The following is a 24,192-nucleotide window of genomic DNA, read 5'->3' as shown; positions in this document are numbered from 1 at the left end:
TCATGTTTATCAAAAGACTTGTATATATAATGAATGGAGAAGGATGAGTTCAGTCCCCAAAAAGGGACCTCCAATATTCTCATCAGAGAGTCCATATTGCTCCCAGCAACAGAAGTCATAACAACTTAGATCAAGGAAAATTATTTATAGTACTCCTCGTTCACTTTTACTTGTCTACTTTTGACTTTGCACACCTCTTAAAAATTAATAAATGACGTATAAATTTTACTATAATACCCATATTAATTGGTGTATAGTCTCAATAGATTTGGAAAATGAGTAATTAATGTTAAGGGTAAAAAAAGAAAAATAAAACCTGTCTTTCTCTTGATATGCTAAAGTGGACAAGTAAAAGTGAAAATTTATTTTTAGTATAGTGACAAGTAAAAGTGAACGGATGGAGTATTAAATTCCACATCGTATGGTATAAAATATGGGTTCTGATGCAACACCAACGTGTTAGAGGTTGAAAATAACTAGATTTTCATTACAAAGGAGAAACTGTTTGAAGAGAACTCTATTTTATATAATAAGTATCTGTGAAAGTGAATCAAACATTTGTACCGTGCAAAGAAAAGAATTTCCAAAATAATATTGTGATCCGCCACTAACAAAAAATTATGAAAAAGAAAAAGAGAACCCATGTTAACAGGATCACCAAATATAAAAAAATTCACTATAGAAAATTTATAAGGGAAGTATTGAAATACAAACCAAATGAAGTTGGCTAACACAATTTACATATTGGTATCAGATGATATTCCAGAAATTCCATAAAGAAAAAAAGCAAGTGATTCAAACACAACACAAAGAATCAATACACTCAAAAGCACCAGCTGCCCTAATAAAACAAAGTTGTTCATCTGCACCTTCATCATCACAGAGCTTCTCAAAAGTCTTGTTTATAAGATTGTACCTTATGGCCTTACAATCAGCAGGAATCGCCAGAACCAAAAATGCATCCTCTTCTCTTCTACCGCGAACCAGAGATAATATCGCGAAGTTATAATAATCAATTTGATCAAGATCAAGATAAGTATTAATCATCCAAGGAAAAGAAGTAGCAAGATGTTCAAGATCAACCCTGTACTTAGAAAACCATTCGGAATAGTCCCTTTTCATCTCGTATACATCAAACTGGACTCTGGGAAAAGAATTTTTTATATGGTGCAAATGGTCACAGGATTCACCAAAATAGGTAATGGTTGTTTCTTGATCATCTGGAAAAGGTGGCATTGGCATAACCCCTAAGCTCTCAAGATCAAGATTGTAACATAAAGAAGTCAAGTTACCCATAGTGCTAATCCAGTGAATTGATCCGTTCCAGTAAACTCCATTGTAAAAATTAACATCAGCAAAAAATGGACCACCTGATAGTCTCCATGGACCTGTTTGGGGTTAATTTTATGTGTGGTTATAACAATAAAGTTACAGAACTATTGTTGTCATATTCACTGAATTTTATACGTTAAAACGGTGAAGTGAATAAACTTTATCCACCATAATAGTAAAGTCAGAATGTATTTTCTGTCACATGCATTAAAAGAATCTGAACTTTCACCCACTGTAATAGTAAAGTTAACTTTACCCGCTAGAACGACCAAACATACCGATCAAGATTTTTGTTGTTATAGTAGGTAAGGTTTATGGTTTATATTATAGTGAAAAAAGTTCACTTATTTTGATCTACTACAGAAAACAGTTTTGCGACTTTTGTACTCCTATTGTAAAGTTATAGTTTATTTACTTTAGTATGACCAAAAATTAGTAATGTAACTTTACTGTTATAGTGGGAGAGTGACGTTGAGTGACCATATACGAAATTGACCGACCTGTTTCAGATGAGTAAATTTCAATCTGATAATACTGAGGAGACGACACAGAATCACGAACACAGACTACTGAGAAGACTTGGCAGGGTCAAAAGCTAAACTTATACCATGAATCTTGGAATTTTCAGTTCCAAGAACAGATTTTGGAAGTACGGAGTAATGTTTTGTAGTGGGATTGTAAACTTAGTATTTTCTTTTAGCCTGACGATATCGGGAGCTGGAACACAACAATAGTCCATTGCAAGATTGCAGAATACTAATGCCAGAAGGGTCCTTAGTGAATTTGAGTTTCTTAAATGGTGGATTGTGGGGTTTTGGCTATCAAAATGGACATAATCAAACTCAGGCTTTGATGAAACGGAAGCAGAAGGAAAGAAAAGGCCTATTGCAGGATTTGTGTTTGGGTGACAAAGGACAAAAAATTGTGGATTAGTAATGAGTGAAAGCCAACGTTTGGATACTGTTTTAAAATGGAGAAGTGATCGTATAGGTACACGTAAAAAAAATTCAATCAAAAGATCATCGACTGAAGCGACAATTTGAGCTGGTGATGGCTGCTCTAACTCTGTAATTTTGGGAATCTTGAGTTTGATGCCTTGCATTTTTAGTGACAGTAGTAGTTTTTTCTTTGCTTCAGCAAGAGTTGCTGATGATGGCATATTTAATATCTACATATAGGTAAAGATTGCTTAGCAAGTTTCATCATTTCATTAAGTTGACCGCAACTTGTGTATGCATTGAAAAGGTCAATGATGTGAACAGATGACCAATTTCTTAACTTAGCAAGTTTCATTACTTTTTTTGTTTAATAATCAGCATGTGTAGGTATTGACTTCAAGAAAAACAAAATTTTTGACAGCCACATCCAAAAGTGGATATTCCTCAGCATTAAGAGTATTCTGGCCACCTCCAAAAGTGTGATTACAAGGAGAAGTTAAATTACAAAGCTCCTAAGAAGTCCACTATTTGTACTTCATTATCTATACATTGTGTTCTTTACACCAAAAACATAGAGAGGTAATGCAGTTCCATTTGATCTACCCTAAAAAATTCTTTCATTTCTCTCCTTCCATATGTTCCACCAAATGCATGCTGGTACAGTTTTCCACCACCTTTTTTGACTCTTGCTCCGTCCCCTTCTGATCCAGCAGCTCAGTAGATCTGTAGTATGTTCAGGCATTGTCCATTCCTCCCTAGCCAGACAAATGAAAAGTGCCCAGATTTGGGATGTCACCTTACAGTGAAGAAAAAGGCGGTGGTTAGTTTCAGCTGCCTCCATACATAAAGAGCATCTAGATGCTATGTGGATTTTATTTTTCTGAAGTGCTTCATGAGTGAGACATACCTTTCTCACCACCAACCATGTGAAGCATTTCACCTTGGTTGGTGCCATAATTTTCCATGTTTTTCAGGGGCCTTTGGTCACTCTTATATACTCTTATTACTCCCAAACGCACACGCAAGTATACGCTGTCGTACAAGTAATATAGGATTTAAAGTCTACCCACAGGGTCTTATGATTAACTATTAGCTAAATTAAACTAATACTAATTATCTAAACAAGAAATAAAATCCAAAAATAGAATTTATCAACTACCTAAAAATAAAAGAAAATAAATAATGAACTTAAACCAAGAAAGATCGGATTTTTATCGGAGAAGAGATAAATCTAGGGTTATGACCGCTAACCATCCAGTTGAGTCTTCCAATTGTTATACCTATTTTATTTTCTGGGTTACTAGTTGACGGATTAATGTAACTATATGATATTCTTTCGATCTACTCACAAGCCGGTAGATGCTACTATAACGCCTATATTTCTATGGTCGCCAGAGGTAACAAGAACGCATTTACTTCTTCGTAACCAACTAAGTAAGGCTAAAGCGTATATTTCTATCCTTAGTAGCGAAATGATTAAATCGAACAAACTCTATTTACTCTTATTACGTACGTGAACTCCCTCTTTCAAGTCCAACTCACGCACCACATATAGTCTTTAACTATTGACCAAATAATCAAACAATTAAGCACAAGATTAAATAAGCAACCCAAAGATGGAAATTCAATAGATATAAACAATAATCAAACGTCAACTTTCATGTTTGTGTCAAAACCCTAGAACTAAAGAATTTAGCTCTGCATAGACATGGAGGAAAAACAACAAATCATCCAAATAAAAACGTAAAAAGAAGTATTACAGAGAAGAGAAAATAAAACCATGTAACTACGGCCTACACGACGGCTCCAAGCTCTCTCTAGATCTAAAGTTCTGAACTAAGGGTTTCAAGTTATCCAAAGTTATGTGAAAACCCTGTCTTATGCACTATTTATGGGGGTAGGGAAAAAACCCAGACAAAATAGTTGAGTCCAAAACAAATAGGAATAATTAGGATCCGAAAATAAAACGCACAGCAAAGTCACAGTACACATCACTGCCAGTAACGTCTTTCCAATTGCAATTCACTTTGTATCTTTAACTTCATTTGATACTTCTATTATAATTCACTTTTACGCGGGTGCATAAAAGCTACTAAGAGGTTGTTGGTGCTCTAAATTGGATTTCAATGTTTTTAGAGTCGCCACCTAATTTATTAAAGGAAATTAGGAAAACCGAGTTTAAAGAGTTTTTCAAGCAGAGAAAAAGTCTTATTGGACCAAAGTTAGAGGTAAGGGTTCTGTGATCTCCTAGGAAAAGTTTTACACACCCTAGTATTAAGGATTCGTAGAATACGGTTAACATACGAGCTTCAATGTGTGATTAATGTATTTATTTGCTAAAATATTTAACTTTGCGCAAAAAATGTCATCCATTCTTATCATAAACTCAAGGAAAAATTTGGAAAAAAAGCTCCCCTTCAGGAAAGGGGTTTTGGGTTTCAAAAATCCATATAAGTGTTCAAATCACTTTATTGTCGGACTAGGACACACCCGGAATTTCTCCCAGGTAGAGACGCTACTATTCTAGTCCTAATAAATTGGGTTTAGTTCTTATGGATTTTATTATACATATATAGGAAAATATGGAGTATATCTCCTTTTTATACATATATCCATATATATAGGAAAAAATGAGAGTTTGTTCATGTCCAATATCGTTCACTTTGAAGCTCAGTTAAGTCAATCCCATTCTAAATCCAGAATCCCACTTAGTCTCAAAAATCAGTCCAGCAAGTCCTTCTGATTTCGGTACAATTTTTATGTTGGGCTTCCAGGCCCAAAATCCTTTTCAAAAAAACGGTACCAGAGTCCAGGTCTCAAAACAGTCCGGATTTTCTCTTTGATTCAACATCATTCTTTAAGGCCTAAATATGCGAATTGGTGTCTTAATCCTTAGCCCAGTTTTATAAAATCATTTTTATACCAATCTCATAGTGTATTTTTGAAGTCCATTTTTTGTTAACATGAACACGGTTCCAGCAGTTAAAAATGGATCAATTTTAGAATCGGAAAAGGGTCAAAAATGCCCCTCAACTATTAAAAATGGATCAATTTTACCCTTCGTTTGTAAATGGGTTCAAATATATCCCTGCCGTTAATAAAATGGGTCATATATACCCTTTAAAACTAACGGACCTCCATGTCATAATTTTACCCTTTTTTAATTTATTTATTTGCTGACAGGGGCTGACACTGTGTAATAAAACATACCCCACCTTTTTTCTAAACTTAAATCTTTTTCTTCGTCTTTGAAGAATTCTTTGCTGGGTCCTTCAATCTATTCTACTCCTCTTCCGTCATCCTTTTTTGTCAAGGAAGTAATGAGCATTTCTTTAATTGGAATATCACCTCCTAATTTTCTTACTTCCAGTATTTAGTTGTGGATTCATCGACATTACTCCAACTTGACGAAACACAACCAAACTGAACTCTTTTTTTTTTTTCGTTCCACCGAGAATCGAATTCAAGCATTCCAAATTTTCATCTCATTCAGAGGAAAAAATAAACTGCAAAAATAAAACTATAAACAAATATAATGAAAATCCATTTTCAACAAAAATGAGTCATAGACTCCAAGCTCATCTGGGTCAAGTTGACAACTTTCTTTCTCTAATATACTATATTGCTTTGCTTTACTCCTAAAACACCCACCTCCTTATGTCAGTCATCCTCATTTCCTTTCTAATCTAATGTATATATCATTTCAATTTCAATACGGAAGCAAATGATCCTAAAATATTTTTTCCGTCAAAATCAACATTTTCACACATATTTACACTTCAATATAAAATTGTTTCCTGAATTTCTCTCTCGCTCTCATCCCGGTATTCCGTTCAATGGATACAATATTCAGAAAAGTTTAGCTTCAGGAGGTAACAATGGATCTACGACATTGTTTTGGTGCACGGAGGTTTCCCAGTAAGGCTGAAATCCAACCATTGAAAGATAAGAATTCTTCAAAGATGAAGAAAAAGATTTAAGTTTGGAAAAAAGGTGGGGTATGTTTTATTACACAGTGTCAGCCTCTGTCAGCAAATAAATAAATTAAAAAAGGGTAAAATTATGACATGGAGGTCTGTTAGTTTTAAAGGGTATATATGACCCATTTTATTAACGGCAGGGGTATATTTGACCCCATTTACAAACGAAGGGTAAAATTGATCCATTTTCAATAGTTAAGGGGCATTTTTGACCCTTTTCCGTTTTAGAATTGGGAAAAAACCATTTGTACTTAGGCAAATTTCACTTATTTATATTCCTTAAATCGTGACACTTTTTTGAATAGAACAGTTTTAAACCATTTAAGTTAAAGGATGGTTATTGGCCATTTTTTTTTAGAAAATTAACTTGTTTTGGCAACTTTCCTAACTTACTAGGTGTTTCCTAGGTCTTAACATACATATGGGTTCCAATAATTTCAAGCATTCTTTTACAAATACAATTTTACACACACGAATCAAGAAATAAAGAGGAGTTTAGGCTGGTGAGCCTACCTAAGCCTACCAGTTACTATGTTAGTTGGGCCTTCAATATATTTGCTTCTCTTTATATTTTCTCAATCAGACTCGATGAAGTAAATTAGTTGGGTCTCAAGCCCAACAGGTTTATACAGGAGGTGGCCTGAATGGCCTAAGACAAAATCACGTAGAACAAGCAAAAGATAAGGATTAATCACTGATCTAAATGCTTAATAGCGCAAAGTTAAAGAAGGTTTAAATGAGCAAACAAGACCATCATAGAAAACAGATGAGAGAATCGAGTCACGGATCAGCCCAGGCAAGTAAGTTCAAAACCCAAATAAACCATCAAGCAGAAAACAGGCAGAATGGACCGAAGCAAATCAAACAGAGGCCCAATCAGGGAAGAGAAGCAAGGAAGCCCAAAATTAAATAAGGACTAATTTTAACAACAACCCATAATAAAAGTGATACACTATGTATACATTAGATATATCAACTCATATACACTGAAGTGTATGTGAGACTAAATATAGCTTGTATACACAAGCATATTCACTCAATACCACACAAAATCAATTATGCAAAGGCAAATTTTAAAGGAAAATATGCTAAGACTATGCATGCTTTACAGTTATCAGTTAAATAAGGTCAAATAGGTTCAGAGAATGAGCAACATACCAAACAGATTTCAGGATATACATAGTATACACAGATCCACTTAAATAAGCAAAAAAAATGATCATTTCAAGACATGAATATAAACCAAGTAGACAGAACATACAAGCAAATATTCTCAAGATGTTCATCAGCTCAAAACAGAACACCCTAAACTAGATTTTTATCTATTTAAGTCCAAATTTTCTTCAAGGGACCCCGTAAGTTATTTGGGAGGGTCCCATGAGGCATGGATTTCAATGAGGGAACCCCAGCAACCTAGGATTGGGAATTTAGACTGAGTTTGCTTGAAACTCCAAGTCCTCATCCCTTTCCTTGGGTCCTAGGTAAGTCACATTTATTTGCATCCATCCTTAAGTGCCAACCTCCCACTAATCCATGTACCTTATAGTTTGTAATAGTACTTAAATCCTAAGGTTTGTTTTTGACATGCAAACGTAAGCAAACATCATACAGAGTGTTTCTAACATGAGTATGGAAACCATATACATCAGATCCTTTCACATAGGTCAAGCAAGGGATCATGCCATATCATTCCCATTTACACAATGTTCTTAAGGGCACAAACAGACTCAGGTTTGTCATAAAAGTGATCACATAATATGCAGTTAACATGATTATCAATGTAAGACCCTAAAAAGTCATCACAAACTTCACAAATCACCAAACAGGCTTACAGATGTCATAAATTACATTTTTTAGAAACCCTTTAACCTTTCTGCATATATTCCAAAACCTAGAATTCCAGACCAGTTAACAAAATTCATATCATATGCTTCACAACTTGAGATAGGATCATACCAAAATCTTGGTTTCAAAACAGGAGCCTTTTTAACTTTAAAGGAGGAGTTTTTTTTAGGTTTAAAAGAAAAAAGTTCTGTTTTTATCATGTCTTTGCTATAACATCTATAGGGCTAGGACCAAGTTTCAAACAAGTCATCATAGAGGAAAATAAGCATGGTGTATCCCAAACAGGGGCTATGAACAACCTTATATACCAAGCTACAAAACATATCATGAACTTTACACTAATCTTTATACTATCATAGATTAAGTAAGGAATTTAAAGGTGTCAATCATGTTGTCATAAATAAAAGGTTTATGGTCATACTAGTACATAGAACATGGTAATGATTCCTTATAGGCCATACTTAAACATGTGAAGCTATAGGACCCTTAATGAACAGAAAATGACACAAATAGACATTGCATTGGTCTTTACTAGGCATCAAGATATAAGACCACAGTTTGACACCCTGGGCATGGTAAATAGACCATATGACCCAACAAACAAACTAAGCAATTGACCTGGATCTTTTAATATCATCTCCATATTTTATCATATAAACAGGATTACCATTTGACATAATAGGGACTAACAGTATCATCTATAGGGCCATGTCCCAAAAACAAACACATGTTAAGCTAGATTCATGTTAGCAATATGATAGAAAGCTAAATAAGCTAAGTCATACTGTCTCTACAACTAAGTTAGACATAAATCATGCTTAAATTTGTAATAAAATTAATCTAGTCCATTAATATGTGCAGGCTAAGCAGGCTGAACAAGTTAACATATAAGCACTTCTAAACAAACTGCCAACTTACACATAACCATGTTTAAACTAAATGGAATAATTATATATGCATATTGAAATAACATCTAAAACTACATAACTTTGACTAGTACTATCATATGAGCAAATTTATTTATTAAACTGAGCTAATCCATACTAGTTAGTATGCTTTAATCATAAGAATAACAAACTAGTAAATAGATATCCCATAGACCATAAGGCATGTCATGACACCTCTTATTTGAGGGAAAGGTACTATGAACTAAGTTTTCCTTGGTTCTTCCCAATCCCTGCTTCAAGGTGCCTTTAAAAGGCTTCCCTAGGTCATTTGACTTGGGATTCACACCTACTCACACTCTAGTTGTACTCTTTCTTCAATATATCAACTTAGTATTAAAAGTAGAGACAATTCATCATTTACAAATTATCTTCAACTTAGAAGACCACTCATGATAGGGTTTAAGTTCTTCCATTTTTAACAGAACCTTGTATGGTCTCAATATCTTCTTTTAAGCCAACTTTTACATGGATTAGACTAAAGTGATTTTAGCAAAACAAGGACCTCACAGACAAACACCAAACAGATCAAGATTTCACCAAAAAGATCAACCTCACCCTATCATCCTATCACTAACCCTGTTTGTCATCTAATCTGTAGACTATTATGATCATGAGTTTAACAGTCAAGTAGGGGAAGGAAACATACTGCAGAAATGTTATTCACATCATTATGTTTTTATACACGTTACTCAGAATCATTTATAGGAAGTATATGAGGTATAAAAAGCAACAACGTCCCTCATCATAATACCCAATTAAAAAACTTCAACTAATGAGAGCAGCATTTGGCATGCAACAACACCATGATCTATGAAAACAGTAGCACAAGCTACACAAATAAGAGTTATAGACACATTCATGATTCAAAACAGGGTCACACAACAGCATTAGAGATTGCTTAAGTCATTAGTCCTCGCAGACATGTATCATTACATTAGGAGGTATAACTAAACAATGATCTAATCATCATTTCATATAGACATCTAGGTTTAAGGCAGTCTTTCAACAAATTACACAGCCTAGATTAGTACTTAAACATTCATATAATACTATGTTAATCACCTAAGCAACTAGAAAAAAGTCTCTTTTGTCACACCCCGAACCATGGCTTGGGCGTAACAAGGCACTCTGTGCCTGACTGCATGTGATCGAGCGAACCACATGGCTTGCTGAATCAACATGAGGCATACATGAGCGTAAATATAGCATGAATGCATGATGAGATTTTGTAAAACATAGTGAGTCACAATATAATTTGGGAATACTTGTTTAAATCATGAGTGCGGATAATATCATAAAAGAGCCAAACCGGCTAACCAACTCTGAAAGTCTAACCTGACATGACTGACTTGTCTAGTCTATGAAACCTCTGTCATGAGTCTGACTGAAAATCTTACTTGATGGGACAAAGCCCCCAGCATACCTTTAATGCATAAATGACATGAAATAAACAACTGACTAAACCCCGAAGAGGATGGGGCTCACCCAAAAGTTGATACGAGAGTTGTCCTACTGAGCAGATGCGTCGTCCTGTAAATCAGTACCTGCATCGTGAAATGCAGGCCCCCAAGGCAATAAATGGGGACGTCAGTACTTTGAATGTACATAGGCATGAAGTTGAAACTGAAACTGAATACTGAAACTGAACATGAACATGAGTACTGATGAAATAATATGTAACTGAATGAAAACATGATAGTAACTGTAATACCGACATGAACCACCACGGGGAGAAACGTGGAGTCTGATCTCGGCCCGATCAGCTAAGCCATTTTGTACCTTGTCAGGGTACAAGACATGAATGGACCCAAAATCCCTTAATGGGGAAAACATGAAGGAATCGTCCTAACTGTCATACCCCTTTTTAACCCGGGTTAAAGTAGAATACAACATATTGGTGATTCCTGTTTATGTTTATTTTAAGGAGTCGCCACCTAATTATTTATGGTGAATTAGGACACCTAAGGTAATTAAAGTAATCATCTAAAGTTGATTTTATTTTAAAGTCTACGAAACCAAATGATTCTAGGTACGGGTTCAACTAATCTAGAGGGAAGGTATTAGGCATCCTCTAAATTCCATTAATAATGGTTAATCCGCCCGGACTTAAAGTTAACTAGTCTAAGTGTAAAAAATGAACATTTCATGAAAAGAAAACATGTTGAAAAATCTGTCTATAAATATAATGTAGAGTGTAAATTAGTTGGAATGATATTTTAACAAAAGAGCATGTATGATTTTGAAAGCAGGCTTAGTTTTGGCAAAAAAAAGTTTTACCCCAATGCCAAGAAACCTGAATTGACGTCACTTAGCTCGAGTCATATTTTCAAGTTTAAACATTTCTAGGCTCGCTAAAATATCATTGGCTAAGAATTTATTAAGGATCACATTAGTTTAGAATTTTAAAGCTTTGAAATCTAGTCCTTTTGAAATAATATTTCTGGAAAGATCATATTTTAACTCAAAAGTAAAATCCAAGGTTTATTGTCATTTATCCAGGTTAAACTTGACGGTTCTGGCCAAACTTAATCAAAATGGGATGAAGTTTTATTTTGTTAGAAAGCTGGGTCTTTAAACAAAAATCAGATACTCTACTTAACTTTTAAAAAAAAAATAAGTTCATTAAGTAAATGCTAGCTAACTTAAATAAATGAAAACTTTACGTGTTTCCGTGATTCCCTACGAAGATGAATAACGGAAGCTTAGCACAAAACTAAAACGAACACGAAGACTCAGAATTTTAGAGGACTCTAACAACAATAAGCAACAAACATTCATGCTTAGATAATATGTAAAGAAACAACAAGCATATCGCTTTATGATAAGGAGTTAGAAGGAAATTATGGCAGGATATTCCATTTCCCCCAACTTCATTTTTTGTTGAGATGTATGCGGGGAGCGAGAGACACAGAAGGAAATGCAGATGAGACATGATCGGATTTAGCAGCGGCGTCGAGTCCTAGTAGAGAGACTCAGTGCGGGGTGACGTCAAGTCTTAAAGTAAGACTCTCCGACTCCGGTATTCATGCAAAACAAAGTAAGAAAAAAAAGATTAGAAGCAAGAAGCAGACTTTCATATGATAAGAAATACACGAAACAAATCATATATATATATACTTGTCTTCTTAATAATTGAAATCTCTATTTTGTTTTTCAGTCAATCTGGAAACAACAGTTTGTGATTGTTATATCCCGTAATTTTATACGTCGAGTTATTCGCAAAAGAATCGACTCAAGTTAAAGACGGGATCATTTTCGGGCACGAAATAGAAATCTTTAATTTCCGGTTTCTATTAGAACATAAATTGTTTGTAAATTTATTTAGAGTAGAAATATTATTGGAAACTAGGAGCTAATTAATTATGATTAGATTATTAAGTAATGATTATTGGTAAATTAAAAATTAATTAATTTACTTATTACAAGTGGGCCCCACCCGTTTAAAAAAAAAAACGAAAAAGACAAGAGAGGAAACTTACTTTAATTAGGTGTATTCCACGTGTAGGATTGATGTAAAACATCAAAGTGACTCATATTAATATAACTTGATGATATGTTGCTACTTTAAGGTTTGTGCAATTCATTTATACTATATAGGGGAAGTGGACCCCACGATTCAAATGCTTGGGAATTATTAGGCATAGTGCTTGAGTCAAAGTCATCTTTTTGATAAGTGAACTGAATGTAAGCAGCTAATTCCATGTATGGAAAAGATCAACCGTGCTCCCAAACACCTATAAATATTTTTTAAAAAAGAATTCCATGGTCATTCAAAAAAAAATATAGATGCCACATAGGAGAGCACGTGTTGTTAGATCCCGTATTTTCATACGTTGGGAAGTGTGCGAGTTAAATGATATTAGTAACGGACATGAGGTTGTCCCCCAAGCTTATAGGTGATTAAAGTGATGGTATACATGTATAGTAAGGATTTGAAGTTAAACCAATGGAAGAAAATAAGTTTCGTCGAGGTTCAAAATTTATTTGAATGAAATACGGTCCAAGCTATAATATCCCAAATAATGAACCTGGAAATTTGACCATCCAACATGAGCAAATTTATACGAACCTCGAGGATTCGGTCATATTTAAGTATGGGAATCAAGAGATCAATGTGTAAAAGGAATGACGTCCCAAAATTATTTAGGACTCGAAAGTGGAATGATGGTGATTGGAAATAATATTTTGTGTGTACCAAAAGGGGCTATGGACTACTGCTATGTCACATGACCATGAAAATGAATATGGAGTGTATTAAAAATGATTTCTATTTAAGTGACTTGTGATCAAGAAATTAATTATATGAGTACAGAGTAAATATTGGATTTTAGTGGGATAAATGATTTAATAATAATAATTGGATAGGATTAAGTGGATGCACTCCACATGGCACCGTGGGAGAAAACAATTTGGTGACTAAGCACTACTATGTGTAACGGTGGCATCATTTAGTGGGAAAAAGGATTAACGTTCCTTTATTAAATGATATCTCATTGTACCTTTGGAAAGCTTCACATAGAAATTGTGAATATGAGTTCCTCTTTTCATGGAAATGAATCGGAACTGAAGCAGTTCCATTCTTGGAAAATATACATAGGCAATAAAGTGTATTGTTAATGATTTCACCTTCCAGTAGGGATCGTGAAGCGCTAAATAGCGACATAAAATTTATGTCAACGTTGGTAACGTGATTGTAACATTGGCTTCCTCCGGATGATAGCAAATTTGGAATTTCTTCAAGGCGAAGTAATGTCGAAGAAGAGTATATCTTGGCATATAAGGTAAGAATTATCCTCTTCTAAGTATACTCAAACTCATTGAAGTCATAGCTAAATTGTGGGATGGGAAATACGGAAATTATATCGTAGATTGTATTTGACATTATTATTGGCTTATGGGCTGTTTGTGAATTATGTAGATGTTGTTATGGATGGAAATTATGGTAAATAGCATGAATAATACGTTCCTGATGTCTCTATATATGTCCATGTGTTTATAAAGAGAATCGATGGAAAATTTATCGACATAGATATTGACTAGAACTCGAGGAAAGTGATTTTGAGTTCTTGAATTAGTTGAAAAGGGATTAAGAGATATTACTAGGTTGTTTTTGGTATTGTTTTGATAATCGGAGATTAATTATAAATTTTGGATAGGTGAAAATACAGGGGAAGTGCTGCCGGATTTTCGCTAAATTTTAGATAATAGAAAACCTTAAACGAGAATATGTATAAGCTGGAATATAGGTTCAATAAGAAATGGGTTATAGAATTGTGGACTAGAAAATATAGTTACTAACGATAACGTTACTTTTATATAAATAGGCTAAAAGAGCGACGAGACGAACGAGTTACGAATAGCCGCTAACAGGTATGTAAAGCGCAACCCTTCTTTCTTTTGGCATGCCTTAGTTTTCAATAGGCTATATCACGAGCCTCGAGGAGATTCTAAATTCGAAATCCGAGCATGTTATGAGCCTTATAAATATTCCTTGGCACTCTTATGTATGATTTGATGAAATATGAACCATTATGTCTTTGAAATAATCGCTTTCCGAACTTTGCATAAAAAGGTTTTACTTTAAAGAATTTCGTAATTTGTGAACGCCATATCTTTCACAGAAAGGCTCGGATTGCTTCAATATTTTTGTAGAAGTTTATATGGCATATAATGAGTATATTTTCCATAGGCGGGCCCGACTCGGGTCAATGCCCGTCCGTGTGTCCCGCGACTTTCCTTTATGTAATTCAGACGACTTTTGAAAGAATTTGGTATGATTATCATTTCGAATTTCAAGTATGGTCATTTACTTATATTTGAGTCTATGATAATGATTTTATGCATATGGTTACTCATGACTCTGCTCGTGCGTTCTGTTATATCTTTCGCCGGTTCCCGGGCCGGTTCTGTTATCGTGCGCGCTTTGATATACTCCGGAGTTATGCTGTGTTTATGGTTCACCGAGCTACTCGCAAAAGAGGGTCGGGTTTCACATATATTTGGTGTTATGCTGTGTATGGCGTTATGTTGTGATGTGATATGTGACGGGGATACGGAGATTTGAAACCTTCTGGTGTTATGCTGTGTTATGGCGCCATCGACGGGCGGGCGACCATATTCTTCTGTACCTTATGCATGACTTATATTTTGAAAGTAAACATTTTGATATGTTGGATTTATACTTATGTTCTGTACTACTATTTCGTTTATGCCTCAGATTTGTTCCTGTACTTTCTGCTTTGCATACTCAGTACATATTTCGTACTGACCCCCTTTCTTCGGGGGGGGAGGGGCTGCGTTTCATGCCCGCAGGTACAGACGCACGGTTTGGTGATCCACCAGTTTAGGACACCCTCTTCTGCTGTTTGGAGTGCTCCTCTTATTCCGGAGCCTACATTTTGGTATATATACTTGTTTGATGCATATGTATATATTTGTTCAGGGGTACGGCGGGGCCCTGTTCTGCCATATGATCCGTTTGGTCTGTTTAGAGGTCTGTAGACGTATTTGTGGGTGTGTGTGCCTACTTCTGTTCAGATGTGTTTGTATGATCCTATTCGCTATGGCAGCCTTGTCGGCGTGCATTTGTATATGTTTTGGGCCGTTGTGCCATTTGATAGCCTTGTCGGCTTTTGATACATTTGATAGCCTTGTCGGCTTTTGATACATTCGATAGCCTTGCCGGCTTTTTGATATATGTATATGCATATGGTTGTGTTTGAAATATGTCTAAGACAGTTTGATATAATTTGAGGCAGTGTGTGATATTTGTGCCTAAATACGTTATCTGTATGTGATTAGATTTGGATAAGTGTGTTACGATTTGATATGTTTGTCTGTCTGGGTGTCCAAGTAGGGCACCAGTCGCGGCCCACGGGGTTGGGTCGTGACAGAAGTGGTATCAGAGCGGTCCTTCCTCGGAGTGTCTACAGACCGTGTCTAGTAGAGTCTTGTTTATCGGTGTGTTGTGCACCACATCTATAAACATGAGGCTACAAGACATTTAGGATGTTACCTTTCTTTCATATCTTAGATCGTGCGATAGAGCCCAGTCATAGGAAATGAAATTCCTTACACTAACCCTTGGTTTCAGCAGTAGAACGACATCGACAGAAGAAAGTGACTAATGATATTGGAAGTTACAAAGTACGGAGGTAAGCAACAGTACGAAGAATGTATGTCGGGTAAGGTATTTGAAGTACGATTGAAATGTAAGGTTAAAGATTGAAAGGGAAGGTAAACAGGAAAGTGTAACAGGTGCAGTTTGGATTAGACATACGAGGTAAGTCCATCATTTTCATACTGTTGTTAATATTGGGAGCCCTGTATGGCTATGATACGATATGATATATGCGTATATATGTTGGCCCTGTGAGGCATTGTTGGTATTTCTTGCGTGCAGGTTTTGGGATAGTAAGAAGTACAGAGGAAACTCTGCCCAAATTTTTCCAGAAATAGGAAAAAGAAGAGAATGAGACTACATGTGATAGCAATAAAAAAAAAAAAAAATCCCCCGAAATTTTTGTAAGACCCTATAGGACTAGTTTGACATTCGAGGACGAATGTTCTAAAGGGGGGGAGGATGTTATATCCCGTAATTTTATACGTCGAGTTATTCGCAAAAGAATCGACTCAAGTTAAAGACGGGATCATTTTCGGGCACGAAATAGAAATCTTTAATTTCCGGTTTCTATTAGAACATAAATTGTTTGTAAATTTATTTAGAGTAGAAATATTATTGGAAACTAGGAGCTAATTAATTGTGATTAGATTATTAAGTAATGATTATTGGTCAATTAAAAATTAATTAATTTAATTATTACAAGTGGGCCCCACCCGTTTAAAAAAAAAACGAAAAAGACAAGAGAGGAAATTTACTTTAATTAGGTGTATTCCACGTGTAGGATTGATGTAAAACATCAAAGTGACTCATATTAATATAACTTGATGATCTGTTGCTACCTTAAGGTTTGTGCAATTCATTTATACTATATAGGGGAAGTGGACCCCACGATTCAAATGCTTGGGAATTATTAGGCATAGTGCTTGAGTCAAAGTCATCTTTTTGATAAGTGAACTGAATGTAAGCAGCTAATTCCATGTATGGAAAAGATCAACCGTGCTCCCAAACACCTATAAATATTTTTTAAAAAAGAATTCCATGGTCATTCAAAAAAAAAATATAGATGCCACATAGGAGGGCACGTGTTGTTAGATCCCGTATTTTCATACGTTGGGAAGTGTGCGAGTTAAATGATATTAGTAACGGACACGAGGTTGTCCCCCAAGCTTATAGGTGATTAAAGTGATGGTATACATGTATAGTAAGGATTTGAAGTTAAACCAATGGAAGAAAATAAGTTTCGTCGAGGTTCAAAATTTATTTGAATGAAATACGGTCCAAGCTATAATATCCCAAATAATGAACCTGGAAATTTGACCATCCAACATGAGCAAATTTATATGAACCTCGAGGATTCGGTCATATTTAAGTATGGGAATCAAGAGATCAATGTGTAAAAGGAATGACGTCCCAAAATTATTTAGGACTCGAAAGTGGAATGATAGTGATTGGAAATAATATTTTGTGTGTACCAAAAGGGGCTATGGACTACTGCTATGTCACATGACCATGAAAATGAATATGGAGTGTATTAAAAATGATTTCTATTTAAGTGACTTGTGATCAAGAAATTAATTATATGAGTACAGAGTAAATATTGGATTTTAGTGGGATAAATGATTTAATAATAATAATTGGATAGGATTAAGTGGATGCATATGAGGGAGATGTTGGGAATGGGAGACAGAGAGAAGTGGAAGGAGCGTGGGTGTGAGGCGTGGGGATGGCAGAACGAAGCGGGGGACAGGGGTAAGTGGAGCTGGTGTGGAGAGGAGTGTGAGGAGAGAGACGGGAGCGGGAAGGGGAGCGGCGATGGTGAGAGGAGAGAAGGAAGAGAGGACGAAGTGAAGGAGGCGGCTGAAAAGGGGTTAGGGATTAAAGAGTTTAGGGTTTTAATTTAGGTAGTGGGCCGGGTCAGGTATAAAATAGTGGACTGGTCCGAAATTAACATGGGGCTGAGTTAAATTTTAAGTGTGGGCTGAATTGTTTTGGGTAGGGGAATAATGTGGGCTGGTCCGTTTGTTGGTCCGAAAATGAGTTCTTCTTTTTATGTTTCAATTATTTGTGGGCTTCTAATTTGACAACTAGTACAATATTTATTATGTGAAGATAAATAGTAATTAGTATATAGAAAGTAAGGATTTAACAAAGTAAAATTAATTTAACGAGTACAAATCCTAAAATGAAACGATGACGAACCATTTAAAATTTGTGATAAAGTAATACTCGTAATGTTGAAAATAAAAGTAGCGATATTAATAGTAGTAGCGATAAAAACTGAAAATAAAATATTTAGCTCGTCAATAAATTTAGAAGCCCGAGTAAATAAAATTAAATAAAGGAGGGACAAAATTGGGTGTCAACACTAACTAGGCAGAGTGAACCTTATCCTACATTGGCATACGTAGTTTCAGGATGTCTGAGCTTTCTCAGTATTAATACAACTCCCAAACATGAAAGATAACTGAAGACATGATTTCTGATTCTAAACATGAACATGGATACATGAAGACATGACAATAAATACATATATACAAGCTTTTCATGGAAATAAACATAATATCTCATATCGTGTGTTATAGAACCCATGGGATACAAGTTATGGGTTTTTCATAGATTATAGACCGAGTCTCAATCACCAAAACTATAAATTAAGACTAATCAAAGGAATTATAATTGATAATATAATATATCATGGTTCAACTGTCTAGGGTTTATCATGAATATACCTAGAACCCTAAAACCCGGTGTCTAATCATGGAATACTGAAACATGGGGAAGAACAAGGATGTTCCCACACGCGGATAGTGTCTACATACCTTAATCGCTCTACGACTTGAATTTAAAGACTTGCACTTTGAAGAAGATTTCCAAACTCTTGAGTCTTAAACCTTGAGATGGGTTTTCTTGAAAACCCTAGGTTAGGAACAATGATTTCTTGGTTAGATTACAAGGATATATATTGGAATTGACTTGAAATAATTAGAGTAGGCTTACCTTGGTATTGTTGACAATGGAAGAGAGTAGGAGGTCGTTCTAGGGCTTACAGGAATGAAACTTGTGAAATAAAACTGAGTTTCCCGTCTTTTAATGGTCTCAGTCGCGGCACCACTACGGTCCGTAACACTGGACCGTAACATGTGTGAAATTTCCAGTGAGGTTCTAAATTTTGGGGTCGGGTTACGCTGCCACGTTACGGGCCGTAACTCATGTTACGGTCCGTCACGATGAACCGTCCTTCGGTCCAAAAGTTACGAGACGGTGATTTTTCAAGCATACCCATTACGGTTTGAATGACGGGTCGTAACACACTTTATGGACCGTCCCTTAGAGCGTAATATGTTGTTTTCTGAACTGAAACATGTTTTCGATTCCCACACTCTCCTTCTTGGGTTTCTAACCTCCTGAGTTATGAGTATGATTTAGTACAGATTTACGAGGTGTTACAATATCTCCCCTTTGGGATCATTCGTCCTCGAATGATGGGTCATGGTTAAGATTGAGACTGGACATAGCTTGAATACATAAACGTGAAAGGAACATGACATGAAACAATGGGATATGAAATGGCGTGATTACATGAATACTGAAGCACGAGACATGAGACATGAGCGTGAAACATGAGACATGGCATAACATGGACTGCGAAAATTTACCTTGTGCGTTCTCTGCTTTCTCTTCGAACAAATGAGGGTATGTGGATTTCATATCCTCTTCTGCTTCCCATGTAGCCTCTTCAACTTTCTGACTCCTCCACAGGACTTTCACTGAGGCTACTTCCTTAGTTCTCAATTTGCGAACCTGACGATCAAGAATGGATACGGGGATCTCCTCATAGGTCAAACCATCCTTAACTGTTATAGTATCAGCAGGAACAACCAACGACGGGTCTCCTACACACTTCCTCAATATGGACACATGAAACACTGGGTGTACATCAGCTTAATCTTGTGGCAATTCTGTAAGGTCCAATATATCTGGGACTGAGCTTCCCTTTCTTGCCAAATCTCATAACACCCTTCATGGGTGAGACTTTAAGGAACACCCAATCATTAACTGAAAATTCTAAGTCCCTCCACTTCACATCTGTGTAAGACTTCTGGCGACTCTGAACCATTTTCAAACGCTCTAGAATTAACTTGACGTTCTCGATAGCCTGATACACCAAATCTGGCCCTAACAATTCTGCTTCACCAACTTCAAACCAACCAATCGGTGACCTACACCTTCGCCCATACAAGGCTTCAAATGGTGTTATCCCAATGCTAGCATGATAACTGTTATTATAAGAGAACTCAATGAGGGGTAAGTGATCATCCCAATTACCTTTGAAATCTAGGACACATGCTCTCAACATATCCTCAAGGGTCTGAATAGTAAGCTCTGCCTGGCCATCTGTTTGCGGATGAAAAGCTGTGCTGAGATTAACCTTGGTACCCAATCCTTTCTTAAAGGATTTCCAGAAGTTTGTTGTGAACTGAGCACCATGATCTGAAATAATAGACACTGGGGTCCCATGAAATCTGACAATTTCATTAACATACAACTTGGCGTAATCTTCTGCTGAATCTGTGGTCTTGACTGGCAAAAAGTGCGCCGACTTAGTAATCCGGTCAACGATCACCCAAATAGATTCATGCCTCCTAGATGAAAGAGGTAGACCTGATACAAAGTCCATGTCGATCATTGCCCATTTCCAGACAGGAATATCAATATTCTGAGCCAAGCCACCAGGCCTCTAGTGTGTTCGGCTTTCACTTGCTGACAGTTCGGACACTTAAGCTACAAAATCTGCCACATTTTTCTTCATATCGTTCCACCATTAAATATCCTTAAGATCATGATACATTTTAGTGAAACCTGGCTGAATGGAATACCTCGAGTTGTGAGCTTCTGACATGATTCGCTCTCTGAGTCACATCTGGAACACATAATCTGCCTCGGTACCTCAAGGTACCATCATCTCCCCCTTGTTCAAAAGCCGTCGTCTTATGCTTGTGAATCCCCTCCTTCAGCTGCAATAAATAGGGATCACTAAACTGTTTCTTCTTGACTTCAATGGCTAAAGAGGAAAGGGCTTTTCTAAACAACCACGCCGCCATCCTCGGAGTCAAAAAGTCGAACTCCAAGACTGGCCAAACGGTGAACTTCCTTGGTCATAACTCTCTTATCTGCATCAACGTGGGATAAAATCCCCATGGAACACCGACTAATAGCATCGGCTACAACATTCACTTTTCCCGGATGATAGAGAATATCCATATCATAATCCTTAAGCAATTTGAGCCATCTCCTCTGCCTAAGATTCATCTCCCTTTGCTTGAAGATATACTGCAGGCTTTTGTATTCTGTGAAAATATCAATATGCACTCTATACAAATAATGACGCCATATCTTAAGTGCAAAAACTACAGCCGCCAACTCTAAGTCATGAGTCGAATAATTCTTTTCATGAACTTTGAGCTGACGAGATGCATAAGCTACAACCTTACCATGTTGCATTAAGACACATCCGAGACCAACTCCTGAAGCATCACAATAAACTACGAGCCCTTTGGTTCCTTCTGGTAGCATCAAGAATGGAGCAGAAGTTAGTCTCTTCTTCAACTCTTCAAAGCTTCGCTCACAAGCATCTGACCATTGAAACTTAACCTTTTTCTGAGTAAACTTAGTCAACGGAGCAGAGATAGAAGAAAAACATTCTACGAAATGATCAAAAGAGGCAGAATTTCAGGCCAACTTACTCTTACTCTTAGGCTTGTGTGGGTCAGTAGGCTTATGATAATCCGATTTGCAGCAAGTGTGGTAAGAGGCACCCAGGGGAGTGTCGTATGGGCTTGGATATATGCTATGGGTTTGGCCAACAGGGCCATTTTTAGAGAAATTGTCCATCAGCTAGGTAGGGTACCAGTGGTAAAGTGGCTCAGTCCACAAATTCAGTAGCTCCTCGTAATTATCAAGCCCAGTCAGGGCATGCTGTAGCCAAGTCTAGCAATGCCGGCGGAGGTCGAAACCGCTTGTATGCTTTAGTAGGTCATCAGGATATAGAGGCACGTCCAGATGTTGTATAGGTACACTAACAGCCTTCACTTTCGATGTTTATGCCCTTATTGTCCCAGGATCCATCTTATGTTATGTAACCCTATTTGTTGCTAAGAAATTTGGAATAGAACTAGAAAAGTTGCATGAACCCTTTGAGGTTTCCACTCCAATTGGAGAGTATATTGTAGCTAGACGTATTTATAGGGGTTGCTCAGTTTTAGTCTATCACCGCAGAACCATAGCCAACTTAGCAGAGTTGGAAATGGTAGCCTTTGATGTAATCATGGTTATGGATTGATTAGCTTCATGTTATTCTACAGTGGGTTTTAGAACCAAAATTGTAAGATTTGAATTTCCTAACAAACCAGTCATAGAGTGGAAGGGTAACTAAGTAGTACCCAGGGGTAGATTTATTTCCTATCTCAAAGCCAGAAAAATGATTTCCAAGGGGTATATCTATCACTTAGTTCGGGTCAGGGATTCAGAGACCCAAACCCCAACTCTCCAGTCTGTACCAATCGTTAATGAGTTTCCAGAAAATCTTCTCGGAGTTCCTCCCGATAGGGAGATAGAATTTGGAATTGATTTACTTTACGGCACTGAGCCAAAATCTATTCTTCCATACAGAATGGCTCTAGCAGAGTTGAAAAAGTTAAAAGCTCAGTTAAAAGATCTTCTAGACAAGGGATTTATTAGGCCAAGTATTTCACCTTGGGGAGCGCCAGTTTTGTTTGTCCGAAAGAAAGATGGTTCCTTACGCATGTGCATTGACTATTGCCAGTTGAACAAAGTCACCATTAAGAACAAGTATCCTCTCCCCAGAATAGATGATTTATTTGACAAACTTTAGGGTGCCCAGTGTTATTCCAAGATTGACCTCAGATCAGTTTACCATCAGTTAAAGGTTAAGGAAGTTGATATTCCTGAGACCGCTTTCAGAACCCATTATGGTCATTTCCAATTTTTTTGTCATGTCATTTGGGTTGAAAAATGCACCAATAGTTTTCATGGACTTCATGAACAGGGTCTTCAAGTCGTATCTTGATTTATTTGTCATTGTATTTATTGATGATATTTTTGTGTGTTCCCGTAGTGAGACTGATCATGTAGAACATCTCAGAATAGTGTTGCAGACACTTTAGGATCGTGAGCTTTATGCTAAATTTTCAAAGTGTGAATTTTGGCTTAAGTTAGTGGCATTTCTAGGCCATGTAATTTCAGGTGAAGGCGTTAGAGTTGACTCTCAGAAAATGCCGTGAAAAGTTATCCCAGATCCACCTCAGTATCTGATATAAGAAGTTTCTTGGGTCTGGCAGGCTACTATAGGCGTTTCGTAGAGGGATTTTCCTCTATTTCAGCTCCGTTGACTAAGTTGACTCGGAAAATGGTTAAGTTTCAGTGGTCAGATGCATGCGAGCAAATCTTTGAAGAGTTGAAGAAGAGATTGACTTCTGCTCCAGTTCTGACGCTACCAGAGGGAACCAAAGGGTTCGTGCTTTATTGTGATGCTTCGGGAATTGGTCTCGGATGTGTCTTAATGCAGCATGGTAAGGTTGTAGCTTATACGCCTCGCCAGCTTAAGACTCATGAAAAGAAATATCCGACTCATGACTTAGAGTTGGCAGCCGTGGTTTTTGCACGTAAGATATGGCGTCATTATTTGTATGGAGTGCATGTTGATATTTTCACCGATCATAAAAGCATGTAGTATATCTTCAAGCAAAAGAATCCGAATCTTAGGCAAAGAAGATGGCTCGAATTGCTTAAGGACTATGATGTCGATGTTCTCTATCATTCAGGGAAAGCGAATGTGGTAGCCGATGCTCCTAGTCGGCATTCCATGGGAAGTTTAGCTCACGTTGAAGCAGATAAAAGATCTATGACCAAGGAAGTTTACCGTCTAGCTAATCTAGGAGTTTGACTCTTGGACTCCGAGGACGATGATGTTGTTGTTCAGAATAGGGCTTATTCCTCCTTAGTGGCTG

At 36.6% G+C, this 24,192-nt stretch overlaps 1 long non-coding RNA gene and 1 pseudogene across 1 annotated transcript; one reads left to right on the top strand and one right to left on the bottom strand.

The window, feature by feature from the left end:
* Window positions 1-624: 624 nt before the first annotated feature.
* On the bottom strand, window positions 625-3,235 carry LOC132639330 (F-box protein At5g07610-like; annotated as a pseudogene).
* Window positions 3,236-13,536: 10,301 nt separating this feature from the next.
* LOC132640752 (uncharacterized) lies at window positions 13,537-15,737 on the top strand. Its single transcript, XR_009582355.1, has 3 exons — window positions 13,537-13,823; window positions 14,367-14,412; window positions 15,355-15,737. It is a non-coding gene; the product is annotated as an uncharacterized LOC132640752 (long non-coding RNA).
* Window positions 15,738-24,192: the final 8,455 nt, after the last annotated feature.

This window comes from Lycium barbarum, chromosome 5 (genome assembly GCF_019175385.1).
Source record: "Lycium barbarum isolate Lr01 chromosome 5, ASM1917538v2, whole genome shotgun sequence".
NCBI classification, from domain to species: domain Eukaryota; kingdom Viridiplantae; phylum Streptophyta; class Magnoliopsida; order Solanales; family Solanaceae; genus Lycium; species Lycium barbarum.
Note: the sequence above shows the minus strand (reverse complement) of the source record. Positions and strands in the feature narration are given on the sequence as shown.